The sequence below is a fragment of the Mustela erminea genome, chromosome 21, assembly GCF_009829155.1.
Source record: "Mustela erminea isolate mMusErm1 chromosome 21, mMusErm1.Pri, whole genome shotgun sequence".
NCBI classification, from domain to species: domain Eukaryota; kingdom Metazoa; phylum Chordata; class Mammalia; order Carnivora; family Mustelidae; genus Mustela; species Mustela erminea.
Window position 1 is genome coordinate 3,051,231 of NC_045634.1, and position 22,067 is coordinate 3,073,297.

The 22,067-nt window shown below is 40.4% G+C and overlaps 1 long non-coding RNA gene across 1 annotated transcript in view; it reads left to right on the plus strand.

Annotated features, from left to right (window-relative positions):
• The first annotated feature begins 2,587 nt into the window (after window positions 1-2,587).
• Window positions 2,588-22,067, plus strand: part of LOC116581790 — a 111,389-nt gene continuing 91,909 nt past the window's right edge. The window contains exon 1 of the long non-coding RNA XR_004282227.1: window positions 2,588-2,776. This is a non-coding gene — a long non-coding RNA (uncharacterized LOC116581790). The remainder of the gene's footprint in view (window positions 2,777-22,067) is intronic.

The window sequence follows — 22,067 nt, forward strand, 5'->3', positions numbered from 1 at the left end:
ATGATGTCAAACATCTTTTTATGTACTTATTTGTCATCCCTGTATCTTCTTTGATGAAGTATCTGTTCAAGTCTTTTTGTAATTTGTTTGTGTTTGTTTTCCTATTATTGAGTTTTTAAATGTAATCTAGAGAAAAGTCCTGTATCAGCTATATGATTTACAATCTCCCCGCCACCCCCCCGGTGGCTTGCGTTTTCACTCTCAACATATCCTTGGATTTGTGGGCACTAGGGTGCAGACATATCTTGGGGAGGGCAATATTCTGTCTATCACAGGTATGGATTTAAGTCCATTTTTTCCCTTGTATAATTATCCAGTTATTCCAGCACCATTTGTTGAAAAGACTCCTCTTTCTCTACTTCGTTGCCTTTGTAGCTTTGTCAAAAAATCAGTTGTTTGTGTGTGTGTGTGGCTATTTCTGGATTTTCTAATCCATTCCATCGTGCGACCCTGTTTTACATTAAATGTCTACTAGTGTTTGTCTCTAAAGTTGATGCTTCTTTACTGATTCAGTAGAAGTTGTTTTCCTACATACTCAATATTTCCATTTGGGAACATCTTCAAACGAGTAGAACAGTCTCAACTCTTGAACTAGCAGTCTAGGGGAGTAGATGAAGAAACAGCTTTCATACATTGTGTAAAAGGAGAGTATTACTGAAATATTTTTCTGTATATTTTGTCTTTAACTTGAGGCTTTTCCCTGTAGCCCCTGACCACTAAACCTAGGTGGTGAAACAGTTCATTCATTCATTCATTCATTCATTCATTTTCCCCCCCAGGAAACAGGAGGGAAAGTACAACCCAACTGTTGATACTTGAGAAGAACCTGGGTGAAATAGGAATAGAAAGGCAATAAGTTGTATTAGAGTTGTGTCTACTCTCCTTCCCTTACATTCATATGTCTATACTCTTTCAGGAAGAACGTGGGAATGAAGGATAGTGGACACATTGAGGATGCTAGGGCAGGGTACTTTGCTCAATGCTTCTCAAGATTTAGGCCAGAAGTCCGTCTTTTGGCATAGAATAGGGGAACTGGAGCAACACAGGTGCCTGCTGGCAGCAGATGAGGGCTAAGGCTGGTGGGCCAGAGATAGTGCCTCCAAATATCCTGTTCTGTAGTCTGGGAAAATCAGAGCACCCTATGTGGAAGTGCCAAGAGATCCAGTGACATGGAAGAAGCCTGGGATGAGAATAAGGAGGCTGAAGAATGGAAAGACCTATGGCTGGCCAAGCAGACTTCCACACTGCAGGCAGCAGGACGTTCAAAAGTACCAGGTGGCTTTTGCCATGCCTCACTGAATAGCAGCACAAGATTCCCGGAGACTAGGCAGTGCAAGCCAGACTCGAGATGTTGCCAGGACAGTAACCCAGTTCTCTTTCCCGCAAATCAGAATGATATAAAAACTCCTCTAGGACTTGGATTTCCTCCAGGAGAAAGAGGAACTCAAAATTGACTGATCTCAAAACCTAACCCATATTTTAAAAATGCTTGGAAGGGAAGTTTTCTTGAATGGGCAAATTTAAGGTTCTCCCCCCTGTTCTTGCTACAAAATAGGAGGAAAGAGAATAAAGAGAAAATAAAGTTCTATTTCTTTAGCACACCTATCCCAGCCTATAAATTTTACCTCTTACAACCCACATCTGGAAAGCTATTCCCCAAAGATGTGAAATCTGATCTTCCATACAAATAGGCTTTAGCTGGGTGAGGTGGGCTCTCTACTGACTTAACGGGTTTCTTTTGGGCCTGGTGATTGCGGCTGAGGTTTTGTTCTACCAAATTACTGAGGGAGGTAGAAGTGTGACTATGAAACTGTTTTTCTCCAGGCAAAATCACTGAAATACTTTTACCCAGTGGCTCCCAAGCTGCTTTTCTGCCAGAAAATCAGATATTAGGAGTGCCTGATAGATGCCAATCACTTTGAAGAAACACTTTCTTAGTTATACTTAGGTGAAGGACAGGGCATAGATAAAACATTTCAGTTTCTATCAGTCTTCCTTTTCCTCTTTCTTCTTCTCCTTCTTCCTTTCCTCTGTCTCTTCTCCTTCAGTCGATTTACTGTTAGTGGTATTGAATGGTCTGTAATGGTTTCAACCTATTCTAGGCAGTTGAACACATTTTGGAATTCCATACTACTAATTCATATTTAGTTAGCATATTTGGTTTTAGTTATTAGAGAAACCAATAACTGTGGTGAGAAGCTGCCCTTGAAAAAAGAATCCAAATAATTCCCTTGCCTTATAGCAGAAACTTCACCGATAGATTTCTAAGGACTCTAGGAAAGATTTCATAACTTTTTCACATACTGACCTTTTAATGCCTACTCTAGTTTCCTTCTCTGGTTTAGACCATTTCCCTTGGCCCATATTTAGCTAGGAGCTTCATTTGTCTGTTTATTTCTGAAGATTAGTTTTTCTATGTTCCAGTCATAGCCTTGTTCCCCTGCTTGGAAGAATAGAACATCTTCCTAACATCTACTGGCTCGAACTCTGGTGTTAAATCAACTGATTTTACGTAATTTAATCACATGGCTCTTTTTTTCTCTTACACAACACTTTCATTTTTGTTAGGCTGCTTGTTTACTGACTTTCTGGGATCCTCTCCTATTCCCTCTACTGTATCTTCGCTTCTCTGTTCTGCCTCCTGGAGTGAACCCTGACATTCTCTTAGCCTAAGTTAAATCTTATTCTTTCCATACTCACTTCACGTTCGTTGTGTTGTTCATTCATTCACTGACACATTCATTTACCAGATTTTCCGCCTTTTTTTGGAGCTTTGGTGAGTTGCAATTGTATATGCTTTGTACATATTCATTTGCATATATATAAAATATACAATGTGATGATTTGACATATGTATAATTTGTGAAATGATTACCACAACTGGGTTAATTAATATATTTATCTCCTCACATAGCAACCTTGTGTGTTTGTGTGTGTGAATGTGTGCTGAGAATGCTTAAGGTCTATACTCTTAAGCAAATTCTAAGTGTGAGACATGTAATTATTAACTATTGTCACCATGCTGCATATTAGATTCCCAGAGCTTATTCCTCTTGTAACCCTTCATTGTACCCTTCGATCAAATTCTCCCCATCTCCTTGACCTCTAGCCCCTGGTAATCACCATCATACTTACTCTCTGTTTCTGTGAGCTAGACTTTTTATTTTTATTATTTTAAGATTCCACATAACAGTGAAGTCATAAAGTATTTGTCTCTCTATTTGGCTGATGTAATTTGCCATAATGTCCCTTAAATTCATTTATGTTGTTGCAATAGCAGGATTTTCTCATGACTGAATAATATTCACATCATAATAATATATAAAAAACATTTTCTTTATCCATTTACCTGACTATGGACATATAGGTTTTTTCTATATCATGAGTATTGTGACCAATGCTGCAATTAACATAGGAACACAGTTATCTCTTTGAGATACTGATTTCATTTCCTTTGGATATATACACAGAAGAAGGATTGCTAGATCATACAGTAGTTTTATTTTTAATTTTTTGTGGAAACTCCATCCTCTTTTTCATAGTGGTTGTACCAACTCACATTCTCATCAACAGTGTGGAAGTTCTTTTGTCCACATCCTTGTCAGCACTTGTCATCTGCTCTCTTTTGATAAAAGCCACTCTAACAGCTGTGAGATATTATCTCATTGTGGTTTTGATGCGCATATCGGGGGCGATTGATGATGTTGAGCAACTTTCCATGTACCTGTCGGCCATTATGTGCTTTTTTGGGAAAATATCTATTCTGGTCCTTTGCCCATTTTATAATTGGATTATTTATTTTTTTTCTATTGAGCTGTATGAGTTCTTTATATATTTTGAATATTAAACCCTTATCAAATATATGGTTTGCAAATATTTTCTCTTGCTGTGTAGATTGCTTTTTTAATTTGTTTTCTTTTGCCATGCAGAAGCCCTTTAGTTTGAGGTAGTCCCACTTGTTTATTTTTGCTTTTCTTGCTGTGCTTTTGTTGTCATATTCAAGAAATCAATGCCAAGACCCATGTCAAGCAGCTTTCCCCCAGTGTTTTCTTCTAAGAGTTTTATGGTTTCTGGTCTTACTTTGGCGGCATTCCATGCAGCTGTGGAAGCTGGGCACTCATTCACAGGCTCTCACTTTCCCTGTGGGAGAAATCACAGGCTGAGAATATCTCTCTTGGCACTTAGCTGTGCCATTTTGGGGGAGAGGTGATGCAGGTGAAATGAAGCTGTTCCTTTTATCCTCTTCAATATGTCTGATCTTGGATTATTTTTTCTTTAAAGGTGTGCTGGAACTTCTCCACTGGACTCCCAGATTTACCCAAAGACACTACTGTCCATGTGTGATTGTGAAAATTGGTGTTCTTTGGGGAGAAGATAGTAGAAAACTCCTGTTGTTCTATTTTGCTGATGTCACTCCTTTCCTGTAGGTGTTTTAGAACGACTTGAATTTCAACCTGCAAAGCAGTTCCAGGTGTCAGCGTGGTTATTGCTTAGGCCCCGTGACCTCTAAATTTAAAATCTTACAGTCGATTTATGTAGTTCCTGAGGGTTGGGTGAAGGTTAGAAGTATCATCCTGGGGCACCTGGGTGGCACAGTGGATTGAGCCTCTGCCTTCAGCTCAGGTCATGATCTCAGGGTCCTGAGATGGAGCCCCTCATCAGGCTCTCTGCTTGGCAGGGAGCCTGCTTCCTCCTCTCTCTCTCTCTCTGCCTGCCTCTCTGCCTGCCTCTCTGCCTACTGGTGATCTCTCTCTGTTGGGTAAATTAAAAAAAAAAAAAAAGAAGAAGAAGTATCATCCTGCTTGGCAACCATGGAGCGTCACATGGAGCCACCCAAGGCTTCTACAAGAGTGAAGGGTTGGAGAGGCTTCAAATGACAAAAGATCGTGTCTTGTCAGAATTTTCTCTGGTCAGGAAAATGGATGTGTAGAAGGATTGTTGATGGTTTTTTCTCCTCTAAGATAGTTTCAAGCAGCTGGAAATTATGATGTCCTCTCGGAAACTGGGGCACAGATTGTAATCAGTAGCATCTTGCAATCACATGTCTCATGCCACACATTGTCAGTGCCTGTGCATGGGGCCCTTAGCTACTATTGCTGATACAGGAATAGAGAGTTCAGACTTTAGAGGTCCAGCTGAGCTCACTCTCTAGACCTATGCGGACTCCTATGCCATACCAGGTACATGTCAAAGCTTGGGATACAATTTGGATAAGACATACCCTTGAGCTGCTCACAAACTAGCAATGAAGAATACCAGAAACAAATTCCTTTAGAAGTGTGGGGTAATATAATAGCAGACAAATCCTCTCTAATTAAACTGTATACCCTACCAAGAGCTTCCCTTCCTTTACATTCCCCTGAGCACTTCTGAATACCACGTGTGCTATGCAATGAAGGACTCCCTGTTGTGAAGCCTTGAGATTGCTTTCTTTATAACTGTATATATATAATATATATATTTATTTATTATAGAAATAATAGAATTCTAAAGCGAGAAAGATGTTAGATGTTACCTGCCCATCTCTCACTCTTTGCAGAAATTCTTTCTACAACCTCTGCTTGAGTACTAATTTTAGAGACTGGTAGACTACAGCTGTATGATCTGGGTGCTTTTGCCTCATTGGAAAGATAACCTTTTACTGGCTGGAAAATCACTTTTCTGTACCTTCTGAAATAATGTATTAGAATGAAACTTTTTAGAATTCTACAAAGCAGATGCTGAGAACAGTAGCTAAGCTGGGTGCTTGATACCTAAATGGACCTATTTAGGAGATTGAAAAGCCTGTCCTGTTTGCAATAGCCCATCAGTCATCTCTCTCTGTTAGCCTTGAGAACCTTCTTTATTAAAGGATTGCTAGAGTGCTGTGCCATTTCCTAGCAAATGAAATTAGTGGGGAATCAAGGGTATTCTGAGAGCTTCCAGTGTGTTTCCTGGAGTTTGAGGACCTCATTCCTGAAATGTTTAATGGTTAGAGGCTTTGCCTGTAGCTGCCCACTCCTGGTGACCTATTGAAGAGGCTGCACTGGAAAGGAGCTACACTCTCTCTCATCGTGCAGCGAAGGTACATGTTTTCCAGGGATCCAACGGTCATATAGAAGGGAGCTGGTCTGGGTCTTCTTAAGAGAGATCCAACAAAAGAGGAACTTCTAGAGAGGTAAAGGAATCCCAATAGACAGTGGGAAGCCAGGGAAAAGCTGCAAGCCATTCACGGAAGGAGAGACATTGACTCAGTCAAAGGAACCCAGCCTGATGCCTGGGGGAAACCCCCAAATGCTTGTGAAAGAAACACAATTGTCCTTCTGTCCTCAACAAGGCACTACTGCCAGATCACAGCCATATATACCACTTTGCCCTTTGTCTCTAATCTCCTCTCCCCTGGGGTTTGCCCTGAAAGAAGCAAACACAGCAACTGGCAATCTGGGGAAGAAGAAGGAGCAAAGAAGAGAGACTAAGTCAACAGGCATCCTTCCCCAAACGTCCCCTCTGTTAGCTTCCATGCTGGGAAGAGAGAAGTCCTAAGTTCTGACGAGTTTGGAGAGTTGATGTTACACTGGAGGGATATCTTAGTTACTGAAACAAAACTGTTCAGTTGATTGAAAAGGCCCCCAAACTAAGGAAGGGGCCTGCTGGAGATTTCACTGAGGGGTAGGAGAGAACAAGTCAAGGCATTAGCCTGGGAGGGGCAGTGGGAGAAAGAGCACAAGTATTCCTTTTTGCACCCAATAAATCTGTTATATTTCCAATCACTCATCTCTGTCTTTTCCCCAAACTGTCAGAGAATCAATCCTCTTCCTTTTCAGCATTTTTTAAATTTTAATTTTAATTAATTTATTTTTAAAATTTCTTTTCCGCGTAACACTATTCATTGTTTTTGCACCACGCCCAGTGCTCCATGCAATACGTGCCCTCCCTAATACTCACCACCTTGTTACCCCAACCTCCCACCCCCTGACCCTTCAAGACCCTCAGGTTGTTTTTCAGAGTCCATAGTCTCTCATGGTTCCTCTCCCCTTCCAATTTCCCTCAACTCCCTTTTCAGCATTTTTACAAATCTTAGGGGTTTTAAGAGCTCACAGACTCAGGCCCCTCCCCGTCCCAGTAAGATTAAATATGCTTACCATCTCATGTGACAGAGTTTTGGTGGGACATTATTATCCTCCAGTTACATGTGCAGTGATACCCTTGCTGCCTGGGGTGGGACATTATTATCCTCCAGTTACATGTGCAGTGATACCCTTGCTGCCTGGGGTTTGGGCACAGACCTTCATCAATGCAGGGCATCACGTGGTTGATTCTTACTCAGTTTTGTTTTTTCAACCCCCTTGTAATTTTTCATATCAGCTGCTTTTTTTCCCCTCAAAGATTTTATTTATTTTAGAGAGTCATGGTCAGGGGCCAGGAACAGAGGGAGAAAGGGAATCTCAAGCAGACTCTGTGCTGAGCATGGAGCCAGGTGGATCCTGATCACACAACCCTGAGACCATGACCTGACCAGAAATCAAGAGTCAGACTCTTAACCGACTGCACCACCCAGGCGCTCTTCATATGAGCTGCTTTAAGTCAAACCTCTGCTATTGTTTATTTGTATATTTTTAAAGACTCAGAAGCAGGATATATATATACACATATATATATATAATTTTTTTCACTGTGAAGTTTTAATTAATTAATTAATTAGACTGACAGAGATCACAAGGAGGTAGAGAGGCAGGCGGGGGTGGGGGGTGGGGCGTGGGGAAGCAGGCTTCTCACTGAGCAGAGAGCCTGATGCAGAGCTCAATCCCAGGACCCTGAGATCATGACCTAAGCCAAAGGCAGAGGCTTAACCCACTGAGCCACTCAGGTGTCCCATGTGAAGTTTTATTTTAAAGATAGATTTTGAGTGATGCCAAAACTGAGTATTCTAAATTTTAATTCTCTCATCTGTGACAAGAAGTCATCCTTCTTAGCTTGGTGTCTTTGGCCAATCTTATAAGCAATCCTTCCACGACTTCATGGAAATGATTGACAGGCAGGATATTGTCATGGTCATGAGAATGGACTCTGGAACCAGATTCCTTGAGTTGAGCTCCTGGCTCTTTTAGCTATATAATCTTGGCACATTACTAAAGCCCTCTGGACCTCAGTTTCTTCCTATGTAAAATAGGAAATGAATAATAATTTACTATTATTATTGTACCTACGATATCCCTTAGGTAACAAACTACCTTGAAACTTAGTGGCTTATGATAACATTTATTTAGTTTATAATTCTATATTTATATAGAATTATATATATATATAATGTATATTATATATATATATTTATATATATTTATAATATAATTTGCAGTATAGCTGAGTCTGGGGGTAGGAGCCTTCATTTGTCTGTGGTCAGCTGCAGGTTAAGCAGGCAGCTCTGTTTTTGAAGGTGGGCTAGCCATTAGCCGAAATGCTTCAGCTCATTCACTAGCAGGCCAGCTTGGGCTTGTTTTCATGGCGTGGAGTGGGAAATCATGCAGGGCCTCTTGAGGCTGAGCCTTGCATCTGACACAGTTACTTCTACTACTCTATTGGCCAAAGCAAGTCACAGAGCCAGGCCAGATTTAGGGGTGGGGAAAGGTGTTCCATCACTTCTTCATGGGAGGGGCTGCAGAGACACATTGCAGGGGCATGGGTACAGGGAGAAGTAAGGATTTGGGGCACTTTGGGGGGGTAGTTACAAATAAATTCCTTTTCTCTTTCTTCTTTCCTTCTTTCTTTTAAATACAGTGTTACATTAGTTTCAGGTGTGCAATATAGTGATTCAACAATTCTACACATTTCTCAGTGCTCATCACTTTTTCTTTTTTAGATTTTATTTGAGAGAGAGTGACAGCTAGAGAGAGAGAGAGAGAGGGCATACCCACAGGAGAGAGAGAAAGAGAAGCAAACTCTCTACTGAGCAGGAAGCCCAATGCAGGACTGATCCCAGGACTCTGGGGTCATAATGTGAGTCAAAGGCAGGAGCTTAACCAACTGAGCCACCCAGGAGCACCTCTCAGGGCTCATCATGATACATGTTTTTTTTTTTTTTTTTTTTTTTTTTTTTTTAGAGACAGAGAAAGCAAGCATGCATACACATGTGGATGCAAGCTGGGTGGGGGCAGAAGGAGAGGGAGAATCTTTTTTTTTTTTGAGAGGGCGAATCTTAAGCAGGCTCCATGACCAGTCCAGAGTCTCACATGGGGCTCAATCTTACCACCCCAAGATCAAGATCTGAGCTGAACTTGAGTTGGACACTTATCAGACTGAGCCATCCAGATGCCCCCATGATAAGTGTACACTTAAAAAAATTTTTTTTTATTAACATATAATTTATTATTAGCCCAGGGGTATAGGTCTGTGAATCACCAGGTTTAGAAACTTCCCAACACTCACCATAGCACCTATCCTTCCCAATGTCCATAACCCAACCACCTTCTCCCCAACAACCCTCAGTTTGTTTTGTGAGATTAAGGGTCTCTTATGGGGTTTGTCTTCCTCCCGATCTCATCTTGTTTCATTTTTCCCTTCCCTACCCTCCAAACCCCCCATGTTGCCTCTCAAATTCTTCATATCAGAGAGATCATATGATAATTGTCTTTCTCTGATTAACTTATTTCGCTCAGCATAATACCCTCTAGTTCCATCCACGTCATTGCAAATGATAAGATTTTATTTCTTTTGATGGCTGCATAGAATTCCATTGTATATATATATACACCACTTCTTCTTTATCCAGTCATCTGGTGATGGACATCCAGGTTCTTTCCATAGTTTGGCTATTGTGGACATTGCCACTATAAACATTTGGGTGCACGTGCCCCAATTTTCCCAACACCATTTGTTGAAGAGACTGTCTTTTTTCCATTGGACAGTCTTTCTTGCTTTGCCAAAGATTAGTTGACCATAAAGTTGAGGGTGTATTTCTGGGCTCTCCACTCTGTTCCATTGATCTAAATGTCTGTTTTTGTGCCAGTGCCATACTGTCTTGATGATGACAGCTTTGTAATAGAGCTTGAAGTCTGGAATTGTGATGCCACCAACTTTGGCTTTCTTTTTCAACATTCCTCTGGCTATTCGAGGTCTCTTCTGGCTCCATATAAATTTTAGGATTATTTTTTCCATTTCTTTGAAAAGAAAAACGGATGGTATTTTGTTAGGGATTGCATTAAACATATAGATTGCTTTAGGTAGCAGAGACATTTTCACAATATTTGTTCTTCCAATCTATGAGCGTGGAACATTTTTCCATTTCTTTGTGTCTTCCTCAATTTCTTTCATGAGTACTTTATAGTTTTCTGAGTACAGATTCTTTGCCTCTTTGGTTAGGTTTATTCCTAGGTATCTTATGGTTTTGGGTGCAATTGTAAATGGGATTGACTGCTTAATTTCTCTTTCTTCTGTTTTGTTTGTGTAGAGAAATGCAACTGATTTCTGTGCATTGATTTTATATCCTGACACTTTACTGAATTCCTGTACAAGTTCTAGCAGATTTGGAGTGGAGTCTTTTGGGTTAGCCACATAAAGTATCATATCATCTGCAAAGAGTGAGAGTTTGACTTCTTTGCCGATTTGGATGCCTTTTATTTCTTTTTGTTGTCTGATTGCTGAGGCTGGGACTTCTAGTACCATGTTGAATAGCAGTGGTGATAAGGGACATCCCTGCTGTGTTCCTGACCTTAGCAGAAAAACTCTCAGTTTTTCTCCATTGACAATGATATTTGCTGTAGGTTTTTCATAGATGGCTTTGATGATATTGAGGTATGTACCCTCTATCCCTACATTTTGAACAGTTTTGATCAAGAAAGGATGCTGTAAAGGAAACAGTTAACAAAACAAAGAGGCAACCCATGGAATGGGAGAAGATATTCACAAAAGACAGTACAGACAAAAGGCTGATATCCAGGACCTATGAAGAACTTCTCAAACTCAACACACACAAAACAGATAATCATGTCAAAAAATGGGCAGAAGACATGAATAGACATACAATGAAGACTTACAAATGGCTATCAGACCCATGATAAAATGTTCATCATCACTAGTCATCAGGGAGATTAAAATCAAAACCACATTGAGATACCAGCTTACACCAGTTAGAATGGCTAAGATTAACAAAACAGTAAACAACGTATGTTGGAGAGGATGTGGAGAAAGGGGAACCCTCTTACACTGTTGGTGGGAATGCAAGTTGGTACAGCCATTTTGGAAAACAGTGTGGAGATTCCTTAAGAAATTAAAAATAGAGCTTCCCTATGACCCTGAAATTGCAGTACTGGGTATTTATCCCAAAGATACAGATGTAGTGAAAAGAAGGGCCATCGTACCCCAATGTTAATAGCAGCAATAACCACAATTGCCAAACTGTGGAAAGAGCCAAGATGCCTTCCATGGATGAATGGATAAGGAAGATGTGGTCCATATACATTATGGAGTATAATGCCTCCATCAGAAAGGATGAATACCCAACTTTTGTATCAACGTGGATGGGACTGGAAGAGATTGTGCTGAGTGAAATAAGTCAAGCAGAGAGAGTCAATTATTATATGGTTTCACTTATTTGTGGAGCATAAGAAATAACACAGAGGACATGGGAAGATGGAGAGGAGAAAGGAGTTGAGGGAAATTGGAGGGGGAGATGAACCATGAGAGACTATGCACTCTGAAAAACAATTTGAGGGTTTTGAAGGGGCAGGGGGTGGGAGGTTGAGTGAGCCTGGTGGTGGGTATTATGGAGGCCACATATTGCATGGAGCACTGGGTGTGGTGCATAAATAATGAATTGTGGTACTCTGAAAAGAAATTAAAAAAATAAAAAATTTAAAAGAAGAAAGGATGCTGTACTTTGTCAAATGCTTTTTCAGCATCTATTGATAGTATCATATAGTTCTTGTTGTTTCTTTTATTAATATATTGTGTCACACTGATTTATTTGTGGATGTTGAACCAACCTTGCAGCCCAGGAATAAATCCCACTTGGTCGTGGTGAATAATCTTTTTAATGTACTGTTGGATCCTATTGGCTAGTATTTTGGTGAGAATTTTTGCATTTGTCTTCATCAAGGATATTGGTTTGTAATTCTCTTTTTTGATGGGGTCATTGTCTGGTTTTGGGATCAAGGTAATACTGGCCTTATAAAATGAGTTTGGAAGTTTTCCTTCCATTTCTATTTTTTGGAACAGTTTCAGGAGAATAGGAATTAATTCTTCTTTAATGTTTGGTAGAATTCCCCTGGGAAGCCTTCTGGCCTTGGGCTCTTGTTTGTTGGGAGATTTTTGATGACCGCTTCAATCTCCTTACTGGTTATGGGTCTGTTCAGGTTTTCTATTTCTTCCTGGTTCAGTTTTGGTGGTTTATACATCTCTAGGAATGCATCCATTTCTTCCAGATTGTCAAATTTGCGGGTGTATAGTTGCTCATAATATGTTCTTATAATTGTTTGTAATTCTTTGGTGTTGGTTTTGATCTCTCCTCTTTCATTCATAATTTTATTAAAATCATTAAATCATTTCTCTTTTTTTTTGGATAAGTCTGGCCAGGGGTTTATCAATCTTATTAATTCTTTCAAAGAACCAGCTCCTAGGTTAGTTGATTTGTACTTTTTTAAATTTTGGTTTCTATTTCATTGATTTCTGCTCTGATCTTTATTATTTTTCTCCCCTTCTGGGTTTAGGCTTTCTTTGTTGTTCTTTCTCCAGCTCCTTTAGGTGTAGGGTTAGGTTCTGTATTTGAAACCTTTCTTGTTTCTTGAGAAAGGCTCATATTGCTATATATTTTCCTCTCAGGACTGCCTTACTGTATCCCACAGATTTTGAACAGTTGTGTTTTCATTATCATTTGTTTCCATGAATTTTTTCAATTCTTCTTTAATTTCCTGGTTGACCCATTCATTCTTTAGTAGGATGCTCTTTAGCCTCCATGTATTTGGGCTCTTTCCAAATTTCCTCTTGTGATTGAGTTCTAGTTTCAGAGCATTGTGGTCTAAAAATATGCAGGGAATGATCCCAATCTTTTGGTACCAGTTGAGACCTGATTTGTGACCCAGGATGTGATCTATTCTGGAGAATGTTCCATGTGCACTAGAGAAGAATGTGTATTCTGTTGCTTTGATATAGAATGTTCTGAAAATATCTGTGATGTTCATCTGGTCCAATGTGTTATTTAAAGCCTTTGTTTCCTCATTGATCTTTTGCTGGGATGATCTGTCCATTTCAGTAAGGGGGGTGTTAAAGTCCCCTACTATTATTATATTATTGTTGATGTGTTTCTTTGATTTTGTTATTAATTCATTTATATATTTGGCTGCTCCCATGTTAGGGGCATAGATTTTTAAAATTGTTAGATCTTCTTTTGGGCAGACCCTTTGAGTATGATATCGTGTCCTTCCTCATCTCTTATTACAGTCTTTGGCTTAAAATCTAATTTATCTGGTACAAGGATTGCTGCTACCCCAGCTTTCTTTTGATGTCCATTAGCTAGGTAAATTGTTTTCCACCCCTCCCCCACTTTAAATCTGGAGGTGTCTTTGGGTCTAAAGTGAGTTTCTTGTAGACAGCATATTGATTTTTTTTTTTAAAAAATCCATTCTGATACCTTGTGACTTTTGATTGGGGCATTTAGCCCATTTACATTCAGGGTAAATATTGAGAGATATGAATTTAGTGCCATTGTGTTGCCTATAAGGTGACTGTTACTGTATATTGTCTCTGTTCCTTTCTGGTCTACTATTTTTAGACTCTCTCTTTGCTTAGAGGACCCCTTTCAATATTTCCTGTAGAGCTGGTTTGGTGTTTATAAATTCTTTTAGTTTTGTTTGTCCTGGAAGCTTTTTATCTCTCCTTCTATTTTCAGTGATAGCCTAGCTGGATATAGTATTCTTGGCTGCATATTTTTCTCATTTAGTGCTCTGAATATATCATGCCAGTTCTTTCTGGCCTGCAAGGTCTCTGTGGATAAGTCTGCTGCCAATCTAATATTTTTGCCATTGTATATTACAGACTTCTTGTCCCGGGCAGCTTTCAGGATTTTCTCTTTGTCACTAAGACTTGTAAGTTTTACTATTAGATGACAGGGTGTGGACCTATTCTTATTGATTTTGAGGGGGGTTCTCTGCACCTTTTGGATTTTGATGCTTATTCCCTTTGCCATATTGGGAAATTCTCTACAACAATTCACTCCAATATACCTTCTGCCGCCCCTTCTTCTTCTGGAATCCCAATTATTCTAATATTGTTTCATCTTATGGTATCACTTACCTCTTGAATTTTCCCCTTGTGCTCTGTCATTTGGTCTTCTATATCACTTCTATATCACTAATTCTCTCTTCTACTCTCAGTAAGAGCCTCCATTTTTTACTGCATCTCATTAATAGCTTTTTTGAATTCAGCTTGATTAGATTTTAGTTCTTTTATTTCCCCAGAAAGGGCTTTTATTTTTCTAGAAAATTTTTCTCTAATATCTTCCCTGCCTTTTTTGAGCCCAGCTAGCACCTTGAAAATCATCATTCTGAACTCTAGATCTGATATTTACCAATGTCCATATTGATTTGGTCCCTAGCCTTAGGTACTACCTCTTGTTCTTTTTTTGTGGTGAGTTTTTCTGCTGTGTCATTTTATCCAGATAAGAATACATGAACGAGAGAATAAAATACTAAAAGGGTGGCAGAGACCCCAGAGAAATGTGCATTAACCAAATCAGAATAGATCCAAAATCGTGGGGAGAAGAAAGGGGGTAAAAAGAAGTTAAAAAATTTAAAAAAATTTACACACACACACACACACACACACACACACACACACACACACACAAAAGACTGGTGAATAGAACAGGGCCACCCACTTGATTTTGGGTGTATTTTGGTCTCTTAGAATAAACACCTCCCAGAATTGTATAGAAAGAGAAAAGCACACACACATACAATAAGGGTAAACATGATGAAGGGATGGAATATGACTGTAAAGATGAAAATTTTAAAAAATTCTAGAAAAGGAGTTGATAAGTTGGTTAGGAAAAGAAAGAAAAAGAAAGTGGAAAGGATTTGTTCAGCTGGAGACTAGAACAAAGTCCTGTGCTAGATTTAGGGTATATTTTGATCTATTAGAAGAAGTTTTATCCCCAAATTTTTTAGAAGACAAAACCCTATACGTATACAAAATATAAAGTTAGATACAATGAAGGATAAAATATGACTATAATAATGAAGGTTCAAACAGATTTTTTTTAAAAGAAAGGTATTGTTAAGATAAACTAGTTTAAAAATGTTAAAAGAAGAAAGAGCAAAAGTTACAAAAATTAGAATAAGAAAAAAAAAAATAAAAAAATTAATTAATTTTGCAGGACTAAAGAATCATGGGGAGAAAGCCATGAATTCCCTGCTTTGCTTTCTCCTCCTCTGGAATTCTACTGTTCTCCTTGATTAATGCACTTGGTCTTGGCTGGATGTTCTTGCTGGTCTTCTAGGGGAGGGACCTGTTGCCATGATTCTCAAGTGTCTTTGCCTGAGGTGGAATTGCACCACCCTTGCCAAGGCCTGGGCTAAGTAATCTGCTTGGGTTCGATCTTGGAGCTTTTGTTCCCTGAATGCTTTCTGTAGAGGTCTGGAGGACGGGAATGAAAATGGTGGCATGGAGGAGATGAGAGCTCAGGTCCCCACTCCTCAGTGTGCCCTTAGAGAAAAATGCTCAATCCCTCTCATCTCCAGCTGCATTTGGGCTCACCTGGCCTATGACCAAGCGCTTCTGTCTTTGGCACAGAGACTCCTGTTTGGAGTCTCCAAACCCAGCATATTCCTGCCTCCAAAAACCTGAGTCTCCCCAGATCTGCCACTTGTGGGGTCCCTGCTCAAAGAGCAGTGGTGTGACTGTGCCACAGACCACAGTTTAAGATAACCCAGAGCTGAAAGCTCACTCCTTGGGTCCATCTCTTTAGCTGGCTTCCCTACTCTAATACCTGTGAGCTCTGCTACACTCAGACACCCCTGATGCTTCTGTGACCCCTGCAGGACCTAAGACCATGCGGTCCCTGTGAGGTCTCCACCCCTGCTTAGCCAGCTGTAAATCTATGGACCAGTTTACATGTTTAAGAGCATGGGCTTTGGAGTCAGACCTGTGCTGGGATGTGAGTTCTGTACTTTCCTAGTTTTGTGTCCTTGGACAAGATGTATCACCTTTCTACATCTCAGTTTCCTTACTGTAAGAGACTATAATATTGAATCCCTGTATTAGTTTCCTAGGGTCATGACAACAATACCACAAACTGGGTGGCTTAAAAAATAAAAATTTATTCTTTTACAGGTTAGGAATCCGAAATCAAGGTATTAGAAGGAACTTGCTTTATTTGAAGGCTCTAGGGAAGGATTCTCCCTTGCCTCTTCTAGCTTCTGATGATTGCTGACAATCCTGTTAATTGAAACTGGGTGCACCTCTTGGTGGATGTCAAGCCAAAAGACATGACCAAGCCAAAGAATAGAAAAAGGGAGAATTCTACTTGTAACAAGAAAAGGAGAACACTGGGTATATTTCCTAAAACAATTATCTCCTTGAACAACAAAAGTGGGGGAAGTCTTAAGCTAAGGGTGCATACATATTCATGAAGGGGCTTGTGCAATGGGACATTCAGTATGGAATTGCAATAAAAGTCTTTTTTTTTTTTTTAAGGTTTTATTTACTGGAGCCCTTGGGTGGCTCAGCTGGTTAAGTGGGTGCCTTCAGCTTAGGTCATGATCCCAGGCTTCTGGATCAAGCCCTGTGCTGAGGTCCTAGTTCAGTGGGGAGTTTGCTTCTCCCTCTCTCTTTCTCTGCTACTTCCCCTGCTTGTGCTCTCTTTCTCTCTCAAATAAATAAAATCTTTTTTTTTAAAAAGAGTGGGGGTAGGCGAGAGAGGCAGAAGAAGAGGGAGAAGCAGACTCCCTGCTGAGCAGGAAGCCTGCTGGAGGGCTTGATCTCAGGACCCCTGGATCATGACCTGAGCCGAAGGCAGATGCTTAACTGACTGAGCCATCCAGGTGCCCCCACTTTTTTATAAAAATAAAGATTTATTTATTTGAGATAGAGAGAACAGAGAGGGAGCCAGAGGGAAAAAATCTCAAGCAGATTCCTGCTGAGCATGGAGCCCCATTTGGGGTTCGATCTAATGATCCTGAGATCATGACCTGAGCCAAAACCAAGAGTTGGCTGCTCAACCATCTGAGTCATCCAGGCATCACAAAAGCCATCTTAAGGTGACAGAGTCGAGGTCTTAGTTGGTCAGAGTCCTGAGGGCCAGCAAGGGTCAGTATCATCAATTCTCTGTTTCAGTTGGTCTGGTATCTGAGTGCTCAAATGAGTTTAGATCTTGCAGCGGTAACTCAAGAATGTACTCAGGTCAATTTTTGCTTTTGAATCAGCACTGGGAGTTTGACCACTGATAAATTGTCCTGATATGATTAGACTATTGCCTGGCTTGAGAATGGCAGTTTGGTCTACAATTTTTTGTTCCCTTAAAAATAATTAGTTGATGCTGTCTATTCTTCTGCAGTCTTGGAAAGTTCTGCAAGATCTGTGCTTTGGGCAAGTAGTGCTGGTAAGGTATAGATTACAATATGACTGGAGGCCTAAAATGACTTTACTTGTGTCAAGATAGCTATGTCTCAGGGCACCTGGGTGGCTCCATTGGTTAACCGAGCAACTCTTGGTTAAACATCGGGCTCTTGGTTTTGGCTCTGATCATTACCTCAGAATCATGAGATTGATCCCTTTGTTGGGCTCACACTGGGCATGAAGCTGCTCATGTTTCTCTCTCTCCCTGTGCCCCCCAACACCGCCCCCATATGTGTATGCTCATTCTCTCTCTCTCTCAAAAAAAAAAAAAATAGGCTAGGTTTTGGGACCCCTAACTCCTTCTACTTAGAATTCATGGCATTCCTTGGCTCGTGGGAACAAAACTCCAATCTCTTTATACAATCTGTGTCTCCTTTATGTCTTCAAATCTTTCTCCTGTTAGGACACCACCAATTGGATTTAAGGCCTACCTTAATCCACTGTGACCTCTTCTAAACTTGGTTACATTTGCAAAGGTCCTATTTCCACATAAGGTCATATTCTGAGGTTCCTGATGGATGTGAATATTTAGGGACACTTTTCAACTCAATATGCCTAATTGCAGGCTCTCAATGTGATAACGTATATGAAGAACTTAGGATGTGTTTGTCACATAATAAACAATAGATAGTAGTCATGGTTTGCATTATTATTACTATTGTATCACTAGGGAGAATCAAATATCTTGCTAAAGTCAATATAATAATACTAATAGTTATGACTTACTGAGTTATTACTGTCAGGAATTAGGCTGAGTGTCTATATTCATTATCTTATATAATAACTAAATCTGTGAATCCGGTTACCTTGGCCAAATAATGGTAATAATATGAATCAGACACTATATGTGATCCATGAACATATGCTAGCTGTAAATGATCATCTTATTCTTTTATGTGTTTTAAAAATCTTTTTAATATTTTAAGGTGCTGAAGTCAAGCTGTCACCAGCTAGATGCCAAGTCCTGAGATTTACTGCCCACCTGCTTTCACTCTCCTATCTTTGTCCCACATTTTTCCTTAAGCTATTCTTCCCAGCTTCTCTCTTGATCTGTCTCTCTCCCTCTTCTTAAAGATTTATTTATTTTAGAGAAAGAGAGAGAGGGAGAGCACACAGGATAAGGACAGAAGGAGAGGGAGAGAGAATCTCAGTCAGACTCCAAACCTAGAGTAGAGCCCCATTTGGAGTTCCATCCCATGACCCTGAGATCATGACCTGAGATAAAACTAAGAGTCAGATGCTTAACCGACTGCACCACCCAGGCACCCCTTCCCAGCTTGTCTTTTAGGCAAATGGAAAGCAAAACTGTCCCTGGTGATAGCAACTGCCCAGACAAGACCTCCAGCTTGTTGAGACCACCCTGACCAGTTTGAGCTTAACCCCTGACTCATGCCTACTCAGATGAACCATGGAGTGACTTCTAAAGTGACCAGTCACTACCTTTACCTCATTATAATACTGAAATCTGCACCTAAGGAGGAGCCTCAGCCTCATTTACATAACACACAATGTGTGTGTAGGTGAGTTTCCGTAAAGCCCATGTGAGTGACATGCTGCTCGCCTCTACCTACCATGGGAGCGCTTTCCTATCTGAATATTCATCCTAAATTGAAGGAACGCATTCCCCCTTACTCAGAGAGCCACAGCTTTGGGATTTATTCCCTGTGATCTCTGTATTTGCTGCAAATCAAGATTTCCTTGTATGCCAACTCCACCTGGTGCAGCTTCTGACTTACCAAGGAGCCACCTCCTGCTGGTTTGGTTACAAAGCTCTTGATCTATTGTCTTAAAAATGCATTCTTTCCTCCTTTTTAAAACTTGCATCCTTTGTGTTTAGTTTCTTGGAGACTTACATATTTATTATATTACACTGTTCCTGATAGATTTTCAAGGAATGATTTGAAAATGAATTCATTCAACAAACATTTATTGAGTGTTTACTCGTAAGAGCTGGGGATGACCTTTCTTGTTTCTCGGGTGTGCTCACACAATGGAGAGAACTCCAAGGACTGTTGTTGGTAATTTCTAGTCAGCTTCTGTTCCAGAAGCTTGTATGTCTCCACTGCATTTTGAGATAATACTGTTAGTATAGTGGAGTTGACAACATCTGCTCCTTCCTACTTAAATGCCACCATCCAGAACAACACATGTCCTCATTTCAGGAAACAGTCTGAACAGATGTCTAACTTTTGTAATGAACACTTCCCTCGTGAAAGAGCTCTCTTGCTTGCATTTTTATTTCTTCCACCATGAGGTAGAAAAGTGGATGGAGCAATGTCATTCACAGGAGTCCTTTGCCTTTACTGTTTGGACTGATATTGTAGCCTACTTGTGTCCACAGTGGCTGGCCCCAGCAGAGGGTTTGGAGGTTTGACTCTCTTCACCAGCACAGTGCAGAGTTGCAGAGTTGGAAGCAAGTCCAGCTTTGTGGGCCTGTAGCCTGCATGGTCTCACAGAGTTCCACATCTACAGGGACCCCACACTGGGCTTAATGTTCTGCTGTCATCCTCTTGAGATTCTTAATTATTGAATGTGGGGTCTGATTTTCATTTTGTGCTGGATGTCACAGATTATGGGTGGGAAGAATAAGGGGGCATCTGGTAGGAACATACCATCACTACCTGGGATAGATGATTCAGCTTCTATATATCTCTGTGGAACCTGATTCAATGTGAATTTTGACAAAGTAAAAAAGAAAAACGAGTCTCTCTTAGAATTGCATCTTCCTAGAGTTGGAAGGGCCCATCAGGCAAGTGGTTCAGGCATCCCTCTTAGACTCAGGCACTGTTTAAACTGTCTTTGTGGTTTCCAGGGATAAGGATGGTGTAGTTCTCTAGGAGGCCCTTTCAAGTTCACTGGTTGTCTTATAAAGGACAGACATCTATAAAGCATGGAAGAACTTTTCATCACAAAGGTATATTTATAGTAATGGGCATGCCAGGGCATTGGCAAAATGGGAATTGAGACTGTCTGTAAATTTAAGAAATTATTTTTCCCCTGAGAACTAGCTTGTTGAAGAAGAGGTGCATATTTATATCTTGGCTTTTGGAGAAGTAAAATTACTCTCCTCTTAACATTTAGCCATGCAGACGTATTTATAGAGGGAAGGAGTTGGACAACTCAAGGCTGGAAAAGAATCAAGAAGAATGAATATGTGAAGAACCCCCGAGAAAGAAGAGAGAGGATGGAAGGCCTTGAAGAGGTTGCTTTGTGAAGCTTCATCAGTGGCCACAGACTCAGGGTTCTGATTAGTATGTGTGATAATCCTCTCTACTTTCTAATCCATCCATCCATCCATCCATTATCGAACCCTTCTCTGTAGGGTGCACTTTGTGCCCAGCTCACCCTTTGAGCCCCTCACACCTTTTCCTGCTGGGTGATATTGAACCATGTGATCTACTTACTGTTCGTGGTATGTTTTTAGTTCTTTAGTATAGGACTTGCATCATGTCCCTATTAAAGTCCATTTTACCCTTGATATCAGTCTTATTTGTGCCTTGCCTAATTTAGTGAATTCCCTGTGTTTAATCAGCAGGGTTTCTACTCCATCATATAAGTCACTGATAGGCAGGGTTACTGAGTAATAGAGGCTTAAAAAAATCACTGTGTAACTCCAGAAATTGCCCAAGGCCCCTCCTAAACAAAATACTCTGTTAGATTTACTTCTTTGATCTTAAACCTTTTAACCAGGAGCACACAATTAATGAATGCAAATTTCATCCCCAGACACATTTACATTCATGAATGTGTTAACTTAGACTGATATTTTTTTCTTTCTTTCTTTTTTTTTTTTTTTAAGAGTTTTAAATTTTTAAGTATTTGCTACAGCCAGCATAGGGCACAAACTCACCACACCGAGATCAAGAGTCTCATGCTCTTCTGACTGAGCCGCCAGACACACCTGCTTTCTCTTTTTCCTGGAAGCCTGGAGAGTCTTGAAAGGTATAAAGGTTGTGAGTGAGTTTTCTTTCTGTGGAGAAGCGTGAAGGGGAATATTTGGGGCACAGGGAGTAGCCCAGAGGAGCTCCCAGAAAGTTTCCTGAGCGGCCCGAGACTGCTTAAGGTAGGGTGCGTGAGAAAAGGCATGAACATCTAGGATGTTAGCACCCAGTCACAATTTTGCTAAAAGCTAGTCCAGGACAAGACATTTAGTAACATGTTGAACTGGCAGAGAAGTTACCTTTCTCCACTCTGCCTTGCCAGCTGTCAGATTGGTCAGTGACCAGGCAGGTCCACGGAGAATAGGACAAAGGTCTAGGCAGAGGAACTAGGACTAGGCAGAGGAAAGAGGGAGAGGTTTGAAGTGGGTGGGCTTCTGTGTGATGGTCCCTAATGGTACGTAGGGGAAGGACTTGGGAAGGGAAAATGGGGGATGGGAGCCCTCAAGATAAATTTTTCCTACTTTTACTGGCGTTGTTGTGCTGTAAGTGATAGGATCCTTTCAAAGGTGAGCAGATATCAGAATCAACTGCTTCAGGATTTTT